The sequence below is a fragment of the Suncus etruscus genome, chromosome 8 (genome assembly GCF_024139225.1).
Source record: "Suncus etruscus isolate mSunEtr1 chromosome 8, mSunEtr1.pri.cur, whole genome shotgun sequence".
Classification (NCBI taxonomy): Eukaryota; Metazoa; Chordata; class Mammalia; order Eulipotyphla; family Soricidae; genus Suncus; species Suncus etruscus.
The window spans coordinates 96,252,299-96,259,828 of NC_064855.1; positions in this window are offsets into that span (position 1 = coordinate 96,252,299).

A 7,530-nucleotide genomic window follows, 5' to 3' on the forward strand; every position below is an offset into this window, starting at 1 on the left:
ACCTGGTTCAATTCCTGGCATTCCATATGGTTCTTGGAGCCAGGAGCGATTTCTGAGCATAGAGCCAGGAGTAACCCTGAGCACCACTGGGTATGGCTCAAAAACAAAACAAAACAAACAAAATAAAATCATGAGAATTCAACCCATACCTGTGAGAATAATCTACTTTATAAAGGCTAGGAATAACAAGAGTGAATAAGGATGTGTGAATAGAAGGATTCTCATTCATTATTGGGAAGTATAAATTAATAAAGCCTCTATGAAAAACATTAAGGATATTTCAAAAAATTAAAAAATATAACTATCTTATGTTCCAACCAGTTTATTTATTTTTTTTTTGGGAGGTGGGGGGCACACCCAGTGACGCTCCTGGTTTACTCTTGGCTGTGTGCTTAGAAATTGCTCCTGGCTTGGAGGACCATATGGGAAGCCAGGGGAATCGAACCTCGGTCCATCCTAGGTTAGTGCATGCAAGGCAAACGCCCTACCACTTGCACCATGGCTCTGGCCCCAACCATTTTAATTTTAATCAGTATTTATGCAAAGAACACAAAAGACTAATTCAAAAAGATGCAAGGATTTGTATGTGCACTGTAGAACTATTTACTATAGCTAAGATCTGCAGCTAACTCAGGTGTCCTACAACCAATAGAGAACTAAGGATATAGAATATATCCACAATGGCTATTGGAAAAGATAAAAGCTTGACATTTGCTACAGGATAGATGAAACTGGAAGTGGCTGTGCTAAGTGATGTAAGTTTAAGAAGAAGAAAGACCAAGACTTGATGATTATTTGTATAATATATCAAGCAACAAAACAGGAGAATATATAATGTCCTCAAAACTAACCCTTAGCCTCTGGCAACAAAATTGAGATATTTCAGGAGGGAGAGAAGACTGCTTGGGTGAAGGGGGTCCAATGGACTGTGATTGATGGATATTGATTTTTGGAGGTGGGAAAATTGTAATAACCATTGTACTTAAAAAAAAAACCCATGTAAAGCTTTATAGTATTTCATGTAAACATTTCTTCCACGAAAATCATAAAATAAAATTCTACAGTCCTAAGCAGGCTTGACTTAGGGTCTGATCAATGTAGTTCTAATGAGAAGGACTTTAAGACTAAAAGTACCATTGTGGACTGAGAGGATCACTTAAAAGACTGGAAAGCATGCTTTGCATCATGGACCCTAGAGTTCTGCCCCCAATTTTCATGGTCCCCCAAACATCACTGGGAGAGGCACCCCTGAGTACTAAGCTCCATGTCAGAAGTTGATGCCAGGAATGACTCAGTGTGATTCAAATACTAAAACAGAACAAACCATAGAAGCTCAACATGACTTTCATATTAAAAAAAGGTATGCAGGTAAACATAACCATGAATATGAATTAATTATAGAAAAGGAAGATTACAATTCGTTGGATATCTAAAATACCTTACAATATTCCCCCAGCCCTTTTTTCCTATTCTCACTCAAACAGAGCAAATCAAATCAGCATATTTCCATTTCAACAAAATGCCTCTGATTAGAAACATTTGCTCTTCATATAGGCTCTAAACTCAGGTTCTCCTCTCGTTCCAGTTCTTAAATAATTTTCTCTGGGGAAACCTGCACCTAACTGACTAAATGCTGGAATCAGATCACACCTTTCCTAAGATACCATCATACATCACAGAAATTTATGTTGAAACCTTGTTGCTTCCTGTTTTATTTACTAATGTATCACTCTTTAAGCCACATACAAAAAAAGTGCATTTTCTCATGTCTGGGACTTCGGTGTCTGGGAAATAGTAGTCATGAGTTGAACTAAGATTTTTGTTTGTTTGTTTCTTTCTTTTGGGGGGTATGAGGAGAGGGTATTTGAGCCACACCCAGCAGTGCCAGGATCTACTCCCTGCTCTGCACTCAGGACAGTCGTGCTTGCTGGACTGTATGGAATGCTTGGGATAGAAACTGCAAAGCAAGCACCCTACCTGCTAGAGCTAGACTGTTGATCTGGCACCAGATTAGTCTTTATGGACTGTATTAGAAACAAGTGTTTAGGGGCCAGGAAGGTGGTGCTAGAGGTAAGGTGTCTGCCTTGCAAGCGCTAGCATAGGACAGACCTCAGTTCAATCCCCCGGCGTCCCATATGGTCCCCCAAGCCAGGAACTATTTCTCAGCTTGTAGCCAGGAGTAACCCCTGAGCGTCAAACGGGTGTGGCCCAAAAACCAAAAACCAAAAAAAAAAAAAAAAGAAACAAGTGTTTAATTTTTCAATGATTATCCTTACCAGACTAAAACCTATGGATTCTAGCATGCATTCTTGGTATTTGTATGATTTCTTTTTTTTGGGGGGGGGGCACACCCAGTGATGGCTGCTCAGGGATTACTCCTGGCTATGCGCTCAGAAATGGCTCCTGGCTTGGGGGACCATATGGGAAGCCCGGGGATCTAACGCGGTCCATCCTGGGTCAGTTGCGTGCAAGGCAAATGCCCTACCGCTACGCCATTGCTCCAACCCCTAGTTGATTTCATTTTTAAATCAACAAAACGGGATGATTTGGGGCTTATTCTCTTCAAGGAAATATTAGTATTAATGAGTCAAGATCTATAAAATGCGCTAAGCTCCTTAATAAAGGAAGTTGGATCATTCTAATGTACATTAATATTGTAAGTTATGACATACATATATTAATAGGTGCCAGTGATTATGGGGATATATTAATTTTTCCAAGTATCATGTGGAGTCATAAAAATCATGAGAGTAAAGCTTGAGTGGTTGTGATCCCAGGCATTCTAAGACAGAATTATTAGTTCATAATTCAAAATCCCTATGCCTTCTATTATCTCTAGTTATAAGCCTCCCAGGGGAATAAATTCAATCTTCAAGTCCTAACCAATTAAATTTATTGTTCGACTCTAAAGTCTATGTGACTGAGTATATCATTGATTCAAATAACCACCAAGTCTTAAAATAGTAGTTTTTTGGAGGACCAAAGTGATCTCTTGATTCCATTTTTTTTCTGCTTGACTTTACATTATAATTACTGGGCCACCTTTAAAAATCACCAATGACTAATATAGTGTTACCTTAAAAATGGCAGAGAACAAATAGGACCTAGCAACCACATATTAAAAGACATACTGAATTCTAACTTTAGAAGCTTTTAATGATTAGATTAATTAAGAAATGACATAAAGATCTGAATATGATGAGAGTGGACCAGATGCAAATAGGCAGATGTTAGAACCAGGTTTAAATACAATTCTTGTGATATCCATACTCATTACTTGTAATATTACTTATAATAGTAAAGAGTTTTCAACTCATGTGCCCACTCTGGTAGATTAGTTTTGTTTCTGAAATTCTTTGAAAAGAAGGTTCCAATGGCTGCATTTGATTCAACAGAAATGAATGTGTTAATTGGGAGCAATATGTGATACTGAGGATTCAATGTTGGTGTTAGTGCTGTGTCATTCTCGTCGACTCTGTGGGAAATTTTTAAAGATCTTCATACATTTATTATAAAGCCTTTCATTTTGGGGTCTTTCTGGTTTAACTGAATAAAGGACAAAATGTCCAGCTTTAGCATCCAATGCTTGGACATTAAGTATTTGGAATTGGGTATCTTGAGTGTAGAGGCACATAACTTAACCTCCTTTAAACTGATATATAATTTTGCTGAGTTTTTCTGATAAATTCTAGGTCAATTTATATGCATTTCTTTCAATCTATGACTTTCTGTTCATTGCCATAGTTGAGAAAAATATTTGGAATGTTGAAAGAAATAGAGCTTTGCCTTATAAGCCTTGATGTACTCCTAAAATGCTGAAGGAGTTTTTCTTAACTTTCTAAAGCATTATCAGTTTTCTGAAATAAAGATATCATCTTTCTAAAATGTTATTTTTCTTGTGCATTGACACTTCTGTATGACATCATAAAATTATGACTGGAAAAAATTAAATTAAAACCAAAGGTATAAAAAATTCAAGATTCATTTTCAGAAATTGCATTTAACCTATATAAAACAGTTGGCTGTTTGGTACAATCATTTCTGTCTTCTCTCAGTTTTAGTACTTGTTCTATCACAATCTGGTCACAAGTACTTCAGAGATAGTTCTAGTCAGAACTGGTACTTTAAGTTGCAGTTGTCAAAAGTTTGCTTTGGCTTCTGCAGTAGCTACAGATAGGATAACTATATGAATGCATCTTCACGCACCAAATCTCTGAGGCTAAGTTGCATGTACCAGCCACAGGCATAGGTGTGCTTTGCTAAAGTTCTACAAAACACAAAGCATAAGTTGAAATATGCATTTGGAAATAGGATTCAATATATTCATTACCATTATCATTTTTATTTTCTCTAAGTATTGTCTATCTGGCTAACTTTATATAATTAAAATGGTTGTTAATTATCATTTTACTTCTGTGCAGAACACTATACATTTGGACAGTCGTGAGAAGATATCTCATCTAAAAATCAACCGCCCGGATTGTAGAACAATTATGTTCCTTGGTTCACAGCTTTTTCTGGGGGCTTTGGAGGAGTTGGTTTACTTTTGGAAAATGCAATTGTTTATCAAATTCTGTGAGAATCACTTATTTGCTACCCAGATGTGGTCTCTGATACATCTTCTTCTTTAACTTGGTTTATACAACCCTTTAAGAGCTTGAACATTTTTTTAGTATTTTTTATTTAAACACCTTGGTTACAAACATGATTGTGGTGAGAATAAACAGTGTTGGCGGGGATGTGGAGAGAAAGGAACTCTTATCCACTGCTGGTGGGAATGCCGTCTAGTTCAACCTTTATGGAAAGTGATATGGAGATTCCTCCAAAAACTGGAAATCGAGCTCCCATATGACCCAGCTATACCACTTCTAGGAATATACCCTAGGAACACAAAAATACAATACAAAAACCCTTTCCTTACACCTATATTCATTGCAGCACTATTTATCATAGCAAGACTCTGGAAACAACCAAGATGCCCTTCAACAGACGAATGGCTAAAGAAATGGTGGTACATATACACAATGGAATATTATGCAGCTATCAGGAGAGATGAAGTCATGAAATTTTCCTATACATGGATGTACATGAAATCTATTATGCTGAGTGAAATAAGTCAGAGAGAGAGAGAGAGAGAAAAAAACACAGAATGGTCTCACTCATTTATGGGTTTTAAGAAAAATGAAAGACATTCTTGCAATAATAATTTTCAGACACAAAAGAGAAAAGAGCTGTAGGTTCCAGCTCACCTCAGGAAGCTCACCACAAAGAGTGATGAGTTTAGTTAGAGAAATAACTACATTTTGAACTGTCCTAATAATGAGAATGTATGAGGGAAATGGAAAGCCTATCTAGAGTACAGGCGGGGGTCGGATGGGGAGAAGGGAGATTTGGGACATTGGTGATGGGAATGTTGCACTGGTGATGGGTGGTGTTCTTTACATGACTGAAACCCAAACACAATCATGTATGTAATCAAGGTGTTTAAATAAAAAAATATAAACATGATTGTTGTTGGGTTTCAGTCATATAAAATGACACCCCCTATCACCAGTGTAACATTCCCATCACCAATGACCCAAATATCCCTCATCACCTCCCCACCCCCACCTGTACTCTAGACAGGCTTTCTATTTCCCTCATATATTCTCATTGTTAGGATAGCTCGCAATGTAGTTATTTCTCTAACTAAACTCATCACTTTTTGTGGTGAGGTTCATGAGGTTGGCTGTAACGTCCAGCCCTCTCCTCTTTTGTCTCTGAAAATTGTTGAGACATGTCTTTCATTTTTCTTAAAACCCATAGATGAGTGAGACCATTCTCCGTCTTTCTCTTTCTTTTTTCTCTTTCCTTTTCATCTTCCCCCTCTTCTTCCTACTATTTTTCACAATATTCTTCTTACTCCTCTTCGCCTGATTCTTACTCTTCCTTTCTTTATTTTTCTTACACTTCTTCTTGGCCTTATTCTTCTTAAAATTCTTCTTCCTCCTTTTCCTGTTCTCACTCTTCCTCCAACTCCTCTTATTTTTCTTGTTCTGGGTTTCTCGGACTTCATTGATTCCTATGTTGTTTATGTTGAGTTTCTCAAAGACTTCTATTTTCATCGGTTCACATTCTTTGAGTAGTTTAGACATTGTCTGACCATTTGCTTTAAAGTTCTCTTCCAATCTCTTCTATTATATGGAGTTATTCTGCATCCCATCCTCTGGCTCAGTGACCCCGTTTGCAGCTGCCGTTACTCCAGTGGAGAGTTTGTCCATTAAGGTTTTCAATTCATAAGCCGAGTTTTTCAGACCTGTTATTTCAGTGTGTAAATTTCTAATTTCAATCGTCAAATCCTCTTGATGCTTATTTGTGCTCCATTCAAGTCTATCCATGTTTTTTTGAGCTCCCTGAACATCTTCAATAATTCTACTCTAAACATCTTATTTGAGAGGATACCTAACTATTTGGTACTTTTCGGATTATCAGAGCAGCCGTCTTGATTCTTACATGGGATTGTACTGCAAAATTTTCCCATTGTTAAGGTTGTAGGTTGCTTTTTACAATGTGGAGGAGTTCAAGGATTAAAAAATAAGCGAGGCTGCAGAGAAAAGTGGAGCTGCCGCGCTCCTCGGGTGTGGGTCCTGGAGAGATGATAATCCTTGGTGTCTCTGGGCTGCCTCCCGCAAAAAGAAGGCAGAGAGCAGGGCAGCGGTCCTTTAAAATGGCTCTGGGTGTCCAGTCACATGGCAGGAATCAGCCCCACATTAGTTGGGTGGGGACATCTTACCGGGTGTGGGTCCTAGAGAGATTATGATCCTTGGTGTCTCTGGGCTGGCTCTCACAGAAAGAAGAATCCAAGGTATTTGAACCCTAGAATATACACTTGCTCTGGGGCACAAACACAAATATGCAATCTTAATATAAATTAAGATAAATTGAAATAGAGAAATAGTCATTACAAAAAATCAACATAATCATAAATTAGAATACGAGAGCAGAACTTTTTCTAAAAATATTTTAATGTGAGCACTACATCATGACAAAAAACACAAGTATTCACTTCTTTGTATTCATTGTTGGGTTATGTGTGTTTCTTAATTATTTGTCGCTTATTCATCACTATCGTTTTAGAGTATAGCACTATTGTTTAACACTTGCAGTACTGCTCCACCATGCCCACTATCAGAGTGTAGGGTCTCACCATCAGTAACCCGAGGTCCCTTTGCCCCACACCCTACCACTCTCAAATCACTATTGATCTTATCACAGTGTTTGTTTTTATTTGGAGTCATTTAATAATCTGCTTTGTTTCTTTATATTCTGAATATGAATGAGTTTCTAGTAGGTGTTTTCTTTCTGATTCACTTCACTTAGCATGGCACCCTATAATTTTATTAGTTGCTGTATACTGAGAATTTTTTTCATTTCTCATAGTTGAGTAGTAATCCATTGTTATGTGGTTTATGCACAGAAACCATTATTTCCATTATCTACCTGGATTTTTTTCAAGACTCCGATTATTGTAAATAATGTGTTAAGATAGGT